Raw genomic sequence first — 14,724 nt, forward strand, 5'->3', positions numbered from 1 at the left:
TTTTATCCTCCTATTAATTATTTTTGTATTATTAATAAAATAAAATAAATTTATTTTCTTATTTACTGTAGAAAGAGCGTGTACTTTACATCAGCAGATACTTGAAATTAGAAAAACGTACCAGGCTGGTCACGAAGTTGTAAATTACACCAAATACTTAAAAAAAAGTTGAAGTATTTTACTCCGATTAAGACAAAGAAGCCGATATTTTTTTTATTGTTTATTTATTAATGAAATATTCAAATTACACTCATAGGTAGAAAAAAACGTGAAAGTCTTTTACTCTGATTAAGACATAGACGCCAATACTTTTTATTGTTTATTTATTAATGAAATATTCAAATTACACTCATACGTAGAAAAAAAACGTGAAAGTATTTTACTCTGATTAAGACATAGACGCCAATACTTTTTATTGTTTATTTATTAATGAAATATTCAAATTACACTCATACGTAGAAAAAAACGTGAAAGTATTTTACTCTGATTAAGACATAGACGCCAATACTTTTTATTGTTTATTTATTAATGAAATATTCAAATTACACTCATACGTAGAAAAAAAACCTGAAAGTATTTTACTCTGATTAAGACATAGACGCCAATACTTTTTATTGTTTATTTATTAATGAAATATTCAAATTACACTCATACGTAGAAAAAAACGTGAAAGTATTTTACTCTGATTAAGACATAGACACCAATACTTTTTACTGTTTATTTATTAATGAAATATTCAAATTACACTCATGCGTAGAAAAAAACGTGAAAGTATTTTACTCTGATTAAGACATAGACGCCAATACTTTTTATTGTTTATTTATTAATGAAATATTCAAATTACACTCATACGTAGAAAAAAAAACGTGAAAGTATTTTACTCTGATTAAGACATAGACGCCAATACTTTTTATTGTTTATTTATTAATGAAATATTCAAATTACACTCATACGTAGAAAAAAACGTGAAAGTATTTTACTCTGATTAAGACATAGACGCCAATACTTTTTATTGTTTATTTATTAATGAAATATTCAAATTACACTCATACGTAGAAAAAAAACGTGAAAGTATTTTACTCTGATTAAGACATAGACGCCAATACTTTTTATTGTTTATTTATTAATGAAATATTCAAATTACACTCATACGTAGAAAAAAAACGTGAAAGTATTTTACTCTGATTAAGACATAGACGCCAATACTTTTTATTGTTTATTTATTAATGAAATATTCAAATTACACTCATACGTAGAAAAAAACGTGAAAGTATTTTACTCTGATTAAGACATAGACGCCAATACTTTTTATTGCTTATTTATTAATGAAATATTCAAATTACACTCATACGTAGAAAAAAAACGTGAAAGTATTTTACTCTGATTAAGACATAGACGCCAATACTTTTTATTGCTTATTTATTAATGAAATATTCAAATTACACTCATACGTAGAAAAAAAACCTGAAAGTATTTTACTCTGATTAAGACATGGACGCCAATACTTTTTATTGTTTATTTATTAATGAAATATTCAAATTACACTCATACGTAGAAAAAAAACCTGAAAGTATTTTACTCTGATTAAGACATAGACGCCAATACTTTTTATTGCTTATTTATTAATAAAATATTCAAATTACACTCATACGTAGAAAAAAAAACGTGAAAGTATTTTACTCTGATTAAGACATAGACGCCAATACTTTTTATTGTTTATTTATTAATGAAATATTCAAATTACACTCATACGTAGAAAAAAAAGTGAAAGTATTTTACTCTGATTAAGACATAGACGCCAATACTTTTTATTGTTTATTTATTAATGAAATATTCAAATTACACTCATACGTAGAAAAAAAACGTGAAAGTATTTTACTCTGTTTAAGACATAGACGCCAATACTTTTTATTGTTTATTTATTAATGAAATATTCAAATTACACTCATACGTAGAAAAAAACGTGAAAGTATTTTACTCTGATTAAGACATAGACGCCAATACTTTTTATTGCTTATTAATTAATGAAATGTTCAAATTACACTCATACGTAGAAAAAAAACGTGAAAGTATTTTACTCTGATTAAGACATAGAAGCCAATACTTTTTATTGTTTATTTATTAATGAAATATTCAAATTACACTCATACGTAGAAAAAAACGTGAAAGTATTTTACTCTGATTAAGACATGGACGCCAATACTTTTTATTGTTTATTTATTAATGAAATATTCAAATTACACTCATACGTAGAAAAAAACGTGAAAGTATTTTACCCCGATTAAGACATAGAAGCCGTTACTTTTTATTGTTTATTTATTAATGAAATATTCAAATTACACTCATACGTAGAAAAAAAACGTGAAAGTATTTTACCCCGATTAAGACATAGAAGCCGTTACTTTTCATTGTTCGTTTATTATTCAAGTTACAGGTAAGGGCGTGGTAGTCTTCATAACAGGAAGAATAATGACAACGTACATTGTTCTTTTATACTTCATTTAAAATGTTACATCAAATTAAGTATCTCATATTTTTGCCATTTGCACAAAATTAATACTTTTCCTTCCATGCTCCTTAAAATTAAGTTTTTATTTAGTATCTGTTTTCGAAAAGACATCGAAACATATTATCCCACACACTTGTAACATTACTTGCGTACGTCCGCTGCTGATAAATGAATTTACTTATTTCGAAGTGATGGCTCTAAACAGAGGGTGGGGATATGATGTCATGGTTACGCTTGAGTGGAGGCAGGGGCATGTGTCGCGACACAGCTTTTGGCGATCACTGCTCTAGTATAACAAGTAATCGTTGAACCACGTACTCTTGTATTGCCCGACCAGCGGGAAGCGATAGCTTATCGGCCGGCACAATCCCTGCCGCAGCTCTGGTCAGACGATAATTGGATCATATAAAATGCTGTACTATAATCATAAAGTAGCTAAACGCGCTGGGTTTTAAATATTGCAAATAATGTAATCTTTTATGAGAGAGACATGATGATGATGACGATGACGATGATGATGATGATGATGATGATGATGATGATGATGATGATACATTATCATTGAATTCGTCTATTCGCATAGTGAATATATAGACAAGCTTTTTGTTTATGGATTTTATGATGGCCATGCATTGGCTGTTGTTGACAGAATGCACACGACATTTTCCCAACTGAAGGTTTGCATTTAGTTACCAAGTGTTTCATTGAGGTGAAAAAAGAAGTGGTACCCGTACCTGATACGAATTTACAATTCATGGAATCCATAAGAAGGGCAGCCTTAGTCAATTGTCTTGTGTAATTATTTTATTTTCTTTCTGAGTTTATACTTAATTATTAAAAACTTACGGAAATTTTACTTGAAGCAAGTAAAGGGATAGGTTTGGAAGTAAATCCCGAGAAGACAAAGTATATGATTATGTCTCGTGACCAGGATATTGTACGAAATTGAAACATAAAAATTGGAGATTTATCCTTTGAAGAGGAGGAAAAATTCAAACATTTTGGAGCAACAGTAACAAATATAAATGACACTTGCGAGGAAATTAAACGCAGAATAAACATGGGAAATGCCTGTTATTATTCGGTTGAGAAGCTTTTGTCATCTAGCCTGCTGTCAAAAAATCTGAAAGTTAGAATTTATAAAACAGTTATATTACTGGTTGTTCTATATGGTTGCGAAACTTGGACTCTCACTTTGAGAGAGGAACAGTGATTAAGGGAGTTTGAGAATAAGGTGTTTAGGAAAATATTTGGGGCTAAGAGGGATGAAGTTACAGGAGAATGGATAAAGTTACACAACGCAGAACTGCACGCATTGTATTCTTCACCTGACATAATTGAAATGAAATGAAATGAAATGAAATGAAATGATTAGCCTAAAAAAATGTCCCGTTAAGGGCAAAGGCCTCCTCCTATAGAGGGAGAGCTCTATTTGTCTCACGCGGTGAGCTACTCCGCGTAAGAGTGGAATTGTTCACTTGGTTCACATTCTGCACACTTTGGTATTGTTCGCTTGTTTCTGTCGCACTGGTTTTATTCGCTGTTCACTTGTCTTCTTATGTTTCTCCAGTCTTCCCTATGTCTTGCTCTGCTTGACCAATGGCTTCCTACTCGTTCACTGAAGAGGTCGGCCCATCTTCGTCTTGGTCTTCCGGGTGATCTCCTGACATAATTAGGAACATTAAATCCAGACGTTTGAGATGGGCAGGACATGTAGCACGTATGACCGAATCCTGAACTGTATATGGAGTGTTAGTTGGGAGACCGGAGGGAAAAAGACCTTTAGGGAGGCCGAGACGTAGATTGGGAGGATAATATTAAAATGGATTTGAGGGAGATGGGATATGATGATAGAGACTGGATTAATCTTGCACAGGATAGGGACCGATGGCGGGCTTATGTGAGGGCGGCAATGAACCTACGGTTTCCTTAAAAGCCATTTGTAAGCAAGTAAGTAAGTAAGTTAGCTTATTTCATATTGGAAGGTAATGAAGAAGGAACGACCGTATGAAGTATGTGCGTCTTTTAAGCAACGAAATATGGTAGTCATACATGTCTACGTTTATTTATATTATATTTTTACATTAAGACTATTTTACTTCACAATACTGTAGACCCACGAGTCGCGCAAGCTGATCGTCTACTTGTCTTTGGCTCTTGGCCTAAAGAAGGTTAGGACTGCTTAACGACCATATCCCCTACCTTCCTCAAACACCACTTCTTCACATGAGATAGTCGTAATTTCCCTGCAGTCGTGAAAGCTTGTTTGTGTGTGTTTGTAACATACGACACCGCCGAGACCACCACTTTCTTCCCCACAACCCCACAAGCGGAAGAACTGAGGGTTACTTTACGTCTGTTTCATTTCTCACCCCTTATTAGGACACGCCAGTAACATGCATCCCCATCTCTTCTGAGCGACGAAGGGTTTCGAGACGCGGGCCTATTTATAAGCTAATTTCTTTGTGTTTCAATTGACAAAAAACCAGTAATAGTAGTTAATATAAGTAGGTACTTACGAGCACTGCATCGATTAGTTCAAGCGTTCCATTGAAGGAGGCATCAACCTCGCAGATGAACCTCGATGGGGGCTGCAATCTCACTTGATAAAGGCGCTCTGCAGAAGAAAAAGAAGAAGAAGAAGAAGAAGCACTATCAAACACCTGAGTACTATCAACAATAGGCCTACTTGGCAATTTGCAATAAACAGAAAATTTCAGTTTGAGAGTAATTGTCCCCTACAAGATTCATACGTTACAATAGACGGATTGTCCAGAGATTGGTAGATAGAAGTGGTGAGTTCAGACGCCCATAGATTTGTATACAGAGACACCGAAGATTCTACAGGTGCAAAACGCAAATGGGGTTATGACGACACATATACTGGATGGAAGTGAAATGATCCTGCAGATTTTCAGAGCTAATAGCTCATGTTGTATGTAAAAAAAAAGTGTAATAACATATTGGTGAAAGATTCATAGTTTTCTCAGAATTTTTTTTTCCTCTCAAATGTTTAACACCTCATTCGGTACCGGTAACTATTGTGAATACAATCGTGATTTTTGTCCATATCGATAGAAAATGTAATAAAGAATAATTTATCCCTCTGGCGTATTTCCATAGCGGTGGACGGTTTTCGTGTAAATTTAATTTAAAAACTACAAATTTTCCAACTTTTCTTATTCAGTAAGACACTTGAAACATTTAAGAACTTACTTACTTACTTACTTACTTACTTACTTACTTACTTACTTACTTACTTACTTACTTACTTACTTACTTACTTACTGGCTTTTAAGGAACCCGCAGGTTCATTGCCGCCCTCACATAAGCCCACCATTGGTCCCTATCCTGAGCTAGATTAATCCAGTCTCTATCATCGTATCCCACTTCCCTCAAATCCATTTTAATATTATCTTACCATCTACGTCTCGGCCTCCTCAAAGGTCTTTTTCCCTCCGGCCTCCCAACTAACACTCTATATGCATTTCTGGATTCGTCCATACGTGCTACATGCCCTGCCCATCTCAAACGACTGGATTTAATGTTCCTAATTATGTCAGGTGAAGAATACAATGCGTGCATTTCTGTGTTGTGTAACTTTCTTCATTCTCCTCTAACTTCATCCCTCTTAGCCCCAAATATTTTCGTAAGCACCTTATTCACCCTTAACCTATATTCTTCTCTCAAAGTGAGAGTCCAAGTTTCACAACCATACAGAACAACCGGTAATATAACTGTTTTATAAATTCTAACTTTCAGATTTTTTGATAGCAGACTGGATGATAAAAGCTTCTCAACCGAATAATAACAGACATTTCCTATATTTATTCTGTGTTTAATTTCCTCCCGAGTATCATTTATATTTTGCTACTGTTGCTCCCGGGCATTTGAATTTTTCCACCTCTTCAAAGGATAAATTTCCAATTTTTATATCTCTATTTCGTACAATATTCCCGTCACGAGACATAATCATATACTTTGTCTTTTCGGGATTTACTTTCAAACCTATTTCTTTACTTGCTTCCAGTAATATTCCCGTGTTTTCCCTAATCTTTTGTGGATTTTCTCCTAACATATTCACGTCATCCGCATAGACAAGCAGCTGATGTAACCCGTTCAATTCCAAACCCTCTCTGTTATCCTGGACTTTCCTAATTGCTTACTCTGGAAAAAAGTTAAAAAGTAAAGGTGATAGTGCATCTCCTTGCTTTAGCCCACAGTGAATTGGAAACGCATCTGACAGAAACTGACCTATACGGACTCTACTGTACGTTTCACTGAGACACATTTTAATTAATCGAACTAGTTTCTTGGGAATAACAAATTCAATAAGAATATCATATAAAACTTTTCTCTTAATCGAGTAATATGCCTTTTTGAAATCTATGAATAACTGATGCACTATATCCTTATACTCCCATTTTTTCTCCATTATCTGTCGAATACAAAATATCTGGTCAATAGTTGATCTGTTACGCCTAAAACAACACTGATGATCCCCGATAATTTCATCTACGTATGGAGTTAACCTTCTCAAAAGAATATTGGACAAAATTTTGTACGACGTCAACAAAAGTGAAGTTACTACAGTTAGTCTTGTCCCCCTTCTTAAAGATAGGTACGATTATGGACTCCTACCATTGGTCTGGTACAATTTCCTTTTCCCAAATAGCAATGGATAATATACGAAATAATTTTTGTACACACTATCTATGAAAATAGTAAGATGAAATGTGTACGACAATTTTATGCTGAAGTACGACATTTTTCACAAGTTGGTACGACGGTTGCATTTCCTTTATCTGGCAACCCTGAGTGAGAGTGAATTCAGTGACGCAGACTCCGATCTTAACGACATGACTTGTATAAAAAATTGCGTTCAGAGCAGACCTGCACAGACATGCCCAAGTGCCCTTCATATAGTAACTAAACGGACCAGTGGGCGACAGCCTTAACAGCTTACTGAAGAAGGGGAGATCAATATCTTGTTTCCAAATTTAGATACTGGAGAGCAATCCCAGGTGTTAGCAAGCAGAACTGTCTGCACTCGAACGAAGGAACTGTAGGATGATGTTTCATGAGGTCGTTAATTTTTTTTCTGACGTTAATTATTTGATCGAATGCCACAGTTGTTTTTATGCCACATACAGCTTTGCAAAGGCTGACTTGGCAGCGGGCAGTCTGAGTGGTAGTGAGAACAGCAGAATGGCGAAGGTTCTTGTAACGGTAAAGAAAACGTATTCAGTGGCGTACGATATGTAAGCATGACGGAACCTGATATAAAGATGCACAATTAACAAAAGTAATTTAGCTTCTTTTTCGACAAGCAATTAATTGGAAACAAATATACATTATGCTGGAAATGGACAATTTTAAAATGTAAACTTTACGAAAATAACGTAGTACGTTTCCAACAAAAACAATTATATGAAAATGGAATATACATTATAATGTAAATAGAATGTTTTAACATGCACAATTAATAAGAAATATCCTAGCTTCTTTTTCCAGAAGCAACTAATTGAAAGTAAATATACATTATGTTGGAAATAAGCAGTTTTAAGATGCAAAATTTACAAAAATAACCTATATCCTTTTTGAACAATACAATTAATTCAAATTAAATATATATTATAGTATAAATAGAATGTTTTAAAATGTTGGCCTACAAATGCAGACATATTATTTTATAAATAGAAAGTTTTAGGGTGTACAATTGACAAAAAATAATCAAGTCCATTTGTCAACAAAGCAATTGAATCGGTCGGAGCTAAAAGGAATTAAGTCACTTTTGACAACTTTTAAGGAGAAGCAAAAAATATTCCATTAATAACACAAATATTATATTTTTATGTTATAGAAGACAAAAGAATATTTAAAAGTCTTAGTTCCTTCTTCCACCGTTCGATACGCATGACATCAGTTGTTCAAATTGTTGCATAACCCAAAACTTCATATTTTGACATAATTCCTTTTAGCTCCGACCGATTCAATTATTTCAAACGAAATATACTGGTACATTATATTATAAATATGTTTTGAAGTGCACAATGAAGAAAAATATCCCAATTCTTTTTCAACGCAACAATTGAAATGGAATATACCTTTCGTACCATAAACAGAATGTTTCAAAATGCACAGAATGGCATGTACATTGGTATTCAGTACCATGAAGTGGAATTCAGAGAGTCCTCTTCTCTAATCCAATCCAAAATCACCCTTCCGCGGTCATAGAGAATCCCTTCCGAAGTATTTTAGGGGGCATTGGCTTCTATTCTATTACTCTGAAGTTCAACCGAGGCAGCAGCTGTTACAACGCGAGACCAATTCGACTTCCTGAATCAAAAAGAGGAAACCGTAAATCTAGTTAATACATACATAACTCACAAATACAGCTTCTTGGAGATTTATACCAGACTATCCGAAGAGTAGTTAGTCTGCTGAATTGTCACTACATAGAATTGGATTCGAATCTCGAATAAACCATATGAAATTGTGTGGTCTAAAGAGACTGTATTGGATCTATTTCAACCATAATGCTTCCCCGTGCTCTACTATCAGCCCATTTATCTGTAACTAATTACTAGGTTAGAAAAAAATGTATCGCTTACAGGCTAGATTGCATCGTACGTGGAACTTTGTGTTTACAAAATGCTTGTGATAAGTGATTCAACACTGATATGGCTATTGAGCAAGCCGTCATTGAATGGCTTCAGGGACTTCACGCAGGTTTCTTATACAGGGACATCATTTTATTTTTACTTCAATTTTTATTGTAACTGAGTTTTTGAATGTACTTCACTCCCACCCCTTCTACTAATGAAGTTCCAACTCCACACAGAGCCAAGACAGCAGATAGTAAGCAGTACTGAGTTACTGAGTATAGTATGTTCCAGAAATATGTTCGCGTTTTCCAGTGACGAAAGAGCTTTCAATATTGAATCATATTTTCGCACAGGTACTGTCCGTTTGCCTACGTCGCATCCCGATTTCCCCCACCTGCTTCTGCTCGCCCCTCTGTAAAAGCTGGGCTGTATTAGCTCTTTTCTGAAAACATTAATTTCTCTTAGGAATTGGGCGTTTACGTAATATTATACAGCTGTTTATTTTAACTTAAATAAAAGGGCCTCGTTAAGTAATTAACTGTCACGTGATTTCCTCCCTTTCTACAATCCTGCGGCATAACCACTTAGACGGACAGTAGATATCATGTCTGAGTAATTTTATATTTTCGGGTCGGGCAGAAGTGAAGATTCAATTAACAGTACGTAGAGTAGGTATAGAATTATTTCAACATGAGTTACTAGTACGAAGGACGAAACTGGCAATTGGAATTAGATGCAGTAGTCTATAGTGCGATAATATGCACAAAAGAACTGAAGCCTGTATCGAAATGAACGGCCACCATTTTCAAAATTGTGTTTAAATATTCATATTATGATTATTTTTCAATTTAAATTCTTTCTCTATATTGTACGCTAATGTGCTGTAGACAGTATAATATACACTGCATAATGAATACGTTCGCATGGATAACTCACTTCGTGAGTAAAAACACTTATTCTTAATACAGTACTGTACTTTGATTAAAGAAAAACCTAATGAAAATTATCAAACTCAAAATCGCGATATTTCCTAGTTTACGTAAATGGATGAACTACTTTTTTTCCTTCCTATACCTAGTAGAGTGATTTGTTTGTGTTTTACGCCAGTATCATCGAACTCCAGTCTTGGAGGGGGGAGCAAGCGGTGTTTCCGGTTCTCTAAAGGTATAGACAGGTTAATATTAAAAATGTTAGTAAAAATAAAATGATGTCCCTGTATATCGGCATCGATGCCTTGGTCTACCGTTGGAACAAGTGTTTGGACAAGCATGGTGACTATGTTGAAAAGTAATGCGTACCAGTGTCTACTACTGTGTATCAGTGTAGGCTATCTGCCTGTGACATAAAGTTTGTCCACGAGAGTTCTTGTTACCTTACTTCTTGAAACACCCTCGTATGTGTGATAAATAAATAATCAGGAGAGAAAAATGACAATTGGACGGAGTTACGCAATAATATATCAACCGATAATTTGAAAAAAAAAATGAGATATTTGCACAAATCTGTTATGTCAGTCTAATTTAACTCGGAAAAAAATCAAGAATTCGATATCTGAATTTTGCTGCTATTTATATAAGCGAAAATTCTTTTATTGCATAAAATTCATTTATTTATTTTCTTTGAAATATTAATTCAAGTGCTGATCTCTTATTAAAAACCGGTTAGCCTTTCTTTGGTATTATTTGTGCTATTTTCTGTAATAGTATGAATGTTATAATCAGGCTTCGAGACTTCGGACCCAATAGAGCAGTTCAGTGGAAAATCCGCATAACGGCGTACTGAGTATAGTGGTAAAGCGTACAGTGGGTGGGGGTACTGTAGAATGAATGCCAACAAATACGCAAAGGAAAACGCTCTGGATTTGAATATTCTGACGAATAATTTGGTTTTCATACAAACTGTGTCTGAAACTATTACACGGTTAGAAAAGTCAGAGCAAGAGGTGTCGGAAGTCCTCAAATTAATTTAGAAAATGATGCAGAGAATTAATGAAACACCAAGCACACCGGTTACTGAACGTGTAAAACTGAAGTGGAAATCAATTTTATGTAAAAAAAATAACGGATATGGAACATTGTGTAACATAAACAGCAAATTAGTGGACATAGAGTCACCCGAGAATAAAGGACTGTCTCTTAGAGACTGCAATGATGTTAGGTTTTTTCGTTTTGCTCCTATCACGTCATGCGACGTAGAGCGCAGCTTTCTACAGTACAAACTTTGGCAGATAACCGAAAAAGATTTACGTTTGACACTAAGAATGTATCTTATAGTAGGTACATTGCAATTCGATACTGTAACTGCACTTCCTAAAGACGACCAATAGGATAAATGAAAAAATTAAAATTGCTACATGCTTATTTCCACTATTAACACTGTGTATAATTGAATACAAATGCTTATAAAGACAGGAGAATAAATGTTTTTCACATTCTTTTGACTTTATCATTGTGTAATGTATATTTACTTTCAGAATGTACATATGTGTGTGTTTCCCCATACTACCGTACTCTATTCTAAACAGCAACGTTGTTACCTCAACACATCTCTATCTACCTGCAGCGAGTCAACAACCTATAGTTCATGCACAGTAAACTTATTGTATCGGGTCCAAAGTCTCGAAGCCTGGTCATAATACTTCTTGCATAAAATGTTTCCTAAAAAAAAAAAAAACATTTATTTCAATGGCCAATATTTCGAAACAGGTTTATAGCGCTTGGTCTGTTATTGCAAAACTCCGTCCAATTGTAATCGTAATATGCGAGATACAACAAACGAAGGTAGATATTTCTACAACATAGGCTATGTAATAAAAAACAGAGAAAAGTTCTCAATAATTTCGATACTTTGGCATTTTATCATTAGTAGGCCCTACCATTACCGCCAGAAACATTCTCACTACTGCAAGGATCCCCCCAGTCATTAAAAGAGTCTTGATCTATGCATACGTGTTTGTTTTATTCACATGTTTATTATTAGACAAACAGATACCGGAACCACTTTGCTGTGTAATCGAGCTCTACCTATGATGAAACGCAGGACATCACATGGCAATAGGCAGACATTCTTGCTCTTGGTAGAAATTAAACCCACCACCGTGGCCTCCTCTGCATGTAGTTAAAGCTGAACGTTCTAACCTGCATCACAGCCAACTGCATGGGCTATTCCATCTCAAATCGGCCGAAATATAAAGAAAATTGACCTTGCAATTTTTAAATATAATGAAACTTTTTCTGTCCGTAGACAACTATGATACAATGCTTTGTGCAAAGTTTGAAGCATCAGAACTTCATAGTGTTTAAATTAAAAATATTTAAATTTATCGTATTTTCATAAAATTAGCAACTTTAAACTGTTGTCGCTCCGAAACCTTTTCACCCAATGATCAAAATCATGGTTTATTTTTATGCTGAAAAGTTAAAGTTTATATTGACATGTAAACAGTTTTTCTTACTTTTTATGGAAATGGAGAAATTTAGATTTTTCTTAATTAAGACACCTTTGCCCACGAAAAAATATTTTTAAAATATATGGTTAGATTCCGCATTGAAAGTACAAATAAACACGTATTTTTTACTGGTGCACCGTTAATAAGAAAGTATTGAAAAATCAAATAAAGAAAATAAATAGTACGCGCGTGAGCTAACCAGTTGACTGTGAGGCGGGAGCTAGCCTAGGCAAGCAAGGCCAGGAGACATAAACACGTGATGTTTCGTCTAGTAGCGCATAGCTGGGCTAGCTTTATCACAAGTATTCATAAACACAGGAGTAAAATGACGCCCAACGCTCGCTTATCTTCATCTCTCGGCCAGTGCTTGCTGTGTTGCGCCTTTCAAGTCTAGGCGTGTGAATATAATTTATTTAATACCCCCGAAACTTATTGCCGTGACACTAAGCAAACAATGCCGAATCCCTCTTAATAATGCAAGGTTTTTTCTCAATATTTTTTCACATTTTTACAAATGGGCAAAAAGCCTAAAAGTAAGTAAAATCAGATTATCTGTCTCTCTGTATATAATAAAAATAAGTATTACTTCTTATCATAACCTACCAAATGTCAGCTTCAAAATAAGCTCTCGTTCAATATTCTGCAGTAAATGGTTCCAGAGTTCTGAGCGCTGAAAGAGGCTTGTTTTTATAAAATACGCTAAATTTGTCGCTCAACAATACGAAAACTGTTTGACTTTCGATAGTATATTTTTGAAAATGCACTCCCCTCAGCACCTTGTATATGTAGGGAAAAAATTAGAGTATTAAAAAAATGCGAGGTTTTTTTACTGATCAATTTCATATGGAATAGCCCGTATGAACTTTATTACCCGAAACACTTATCGCAAGAGGTACTGTAATTAACCCCTAGAAAAACAACAGTGCTGTCTATGATACTGCAGACTCTTAATATAAGTACAAGAGTGTGCAAAAAGTGAAGAGCGAGGGGAGGAGTCTGTCTGCTTTGGCGACAAGTTAATTGCAATCCCATCGCTGCGATTTCTCAGAGCCGAGAAATGAGTCCGGATGCACTCGGGGGCGTCACGCATTCCTGCCAAAGACACGCTAAAAATACCGACGTGACGTCACCAAACTGCGAGGATCTCATTCGCAACTTGTGTTTTGGTTGTGCAGATCTCGCCGAATATTTGCAGGCCGGGATAACAACTTTCACTTTAATTTTAATCGAGGCGCGATGATTAGGGCTGGGATTTTGATGACCTAGAAATCATGAAAAAATGTCCTAAAACAATGCATTTATGACCTACAAATCTTTCAAAAATGCCCTTAAAAATGCCCTGAAAATTGTTCGTATACAAGTAATTACATTAAACTAGTGGCTTGTGCAGCAAATTTAATGCTGGTGCAAACTAAGTTCGTTAGACGTTCAAATAAAATGTTTCAGTCTTATTTTCAATGAAGAATGCTTGTCTCTTTGATAGTTATTTGCTTCCATAATAATGAAACATACTCCCTCTGAGTGGATTTTTTTAGGCCAAATACTTTCTCTTGAACCTATCCAACTTCAGTTTTGAGTTTCAACGCGAAAACGCAAGTATCAATATCAGGACGATAGCAGTAGCTATTTCAGGTCATTGTGGATTGTAGGCGAAAGTTAAAAAAATGTCAGGTTTGCTAAGCTTTCGAATAATAGCATTTTCGTATAGCTGCTGCATGTAGAACTTGAAATGTAGAGCGTAAAATAATTTTATCCTACTAAGAGATCTTGCTGAAATGATCTGGAGACTACAAAATTTTCTAGGCCTCTTATTTTATCAGTAAGTAATACCTTTTTATCTTTCCTTAGGAACTGTAATTTTTGCGCTCTCTCGAGCCAATACTGAAGACAATGACACATATCAATATCTACACTACACCGCCATTATGAAAAAGACCCAACCCCACTGGGTTAATAAGTATAAAAATATTTGATTTTTAATAACAATATTATTATTTTACTTAAGTTTTGTAGTTATATATAGCAGCCACTCAGTAAATTATAGAAATGAAGATCTAAATTAAGATATTCTCTACATTTAATTACATAACCTCAAAACGTTTCACTTTCATGTCATCAATATAGCATCAATATTATGTACAATTAATGAAAAATAGACG

General features: G+C 34.5%; 2 protein-coding genes across 2 annotated transcripts in view; both read right to left on the reverse strand.

The window, feature by feature from the left end:
- LOC138695829 (cytochrome P450 9e2-like) overlaps positions 1-14,724 on the reverse strand; it is a 449,657-nt gene that overhangs the window by 268,240 nt on the left and 166,693 nt on the right. The gene's annotated exons all lie outside the window — the stretch shown is intronic.
- LOC138695820 (cytochrome P450 9e2-like) overlaps positions 8,281-14,724 on the reverse strand; it is a 58,235-nt gene continuing 51,791 nt past the window's right edge. The window contains exon 10 of the transcript XR_011331196.1: positions 8,281-8,848. The gene's annotated coding sequence lies outside the window, so the exon portion shown is untranslated. The remainder of the gene's footprint in view (positions 8,849-14,724) is intronic.

The sequence above is a fragment of the Periplaneta americana genome, chromosome 3 (genome assembly GCF_040183065.1).
Source record: "Periplaneta americana isolate PAMFEO1 chromosome 3, P.americana_PAMFEO1_priV1, whole genome shotgun sequence".
Classification (NCBI taxonomy): Eukaryota; Metazoa; Arthropoda; class Insecta; order Blattodea; family Blattidae; genus Periplaneta; species Periplaneta americana.